We start from the raw sequence: 1,463 nt of genomic DNA on the forward strand, positions 1-1,463 counted from the left end.
ATTATCCTTGGATTACAGGTTAGTATAATAATTATGGAAATTGATATAGACATGGACCTATCAATTGAACTCTGGTAGTAATCATCTCGTCATAGAACGGTTTGTGGTATAACCTCAGAAATGTGTTTAGCATATTTACTTAATGTATGAGGAATGTGAGTGGATCAAAGAGGTATTTGTGTGTCGACAGAGATTTCAGGTCATCATAGGTGTACGAGTATGTGTGTTGTTCTGTGGGCGACCGCGCGTACTGAACCCTTCATTAGTCCTTAATTATTATTTTTAAATTCTTTCAAAGAATGTTAAAGTAAATCGAGCGTATGTGTTGTTGAGGAAAATGTAATTGAAAAGGTCCAATTTTCATAGTTGTGACATCTTACTGTTAACATCTACTTCACTTATGTAAGTTATCTTTATATCTAGTTATTATGAGATTGTGGTTATCTAACTTTAATTGTTAGATACGACAACAGACAGCTTAAAACTTTTTACAAGTGCCAAGGCGTTTATTTTTGGTAAGATTTGTAGCAACTCGGTAGGGTAATCGAAACATCATTTAATATATAGTACTGCTTTCGTTCCCTCCTCATCGCCGGCCACATTGCCTATTATTATTATGTAAAACCTAGCTGTTATACCTTGGATAATGCTGTCGTTTTATATCTTGTACATATTATGCTAGTTATTATCTAGAGGTAGTTGGATTTAATACTACTAGGACGGTCTTGTATTAAGTTCTACTGGTCCTCTGAATCGGTATCTATATTTTTCTTTAAATTGTCGTGTAAACTCTCTTTAACTCGACACCACCACTCATATCCGTACCTCTCTAACTTGCCCAGTCACAAGATAAGAATCCACTTCTCATTTAGGCCGTAAGTCTGAATGTGTCGTATACAATCGATTGCATGTGTAGCTCGTTTTTAACCAACACTTTATATTATTCCATTTGTAACCAAGAGGTTGTATTGTATCAGTCCCGATATTGATTATCATGTCTAACATATTTAATCTTGCATCTTGTATGACTTTCTCTAGATCTAACTTGACTCCGTGTTGTTTGTCTTTGATTACGCGTTCATAGCTCGCTATAGATGGCTGCAAATGGATAAACACGTTTCGAAAAGGTGTAAATAAAATTATGTGGCACGTTTTTCCGACACTATGGGACCCTTGAAACCTTTACCATCCTCCTAACCTATTAGGAACCTTGTTTCTAATCAAATTATAACGACAGAACTAATGAAATTGTGTGAAAAACGCCTCTTCCACATTCTTCATTTTTCGGAGGCAAACGCTCACTATAGGCTTACTTTTACTGTAACTACCTATTACGTTCACAGTACTCAATCAGCCCTCACACGTGTTGCTATGTCCGTCTATTCATTTCCTTTTCGCTGTGTCTTCTGTCCCGTATGTGCTCGTGTGTGTTTGTTGTGTCTGTACCCCCCTTGGTGTTTCCT

This window comes from Notothenia coriiceps, unplaced genomic scaffold, assembly GCF_000735185.1.
Source record: "Notothenia coriiceps isolate Sejong01 unplaced genomic scaffold, NC01 NC01_scaffold00037244, whole genome shotgun sequence".
NCBI lineage: Eukaryota > Metazoa > Chordata > Actinopteri > Perciformes > Nototheniidae > Notothenia > Notothenia coriiceps.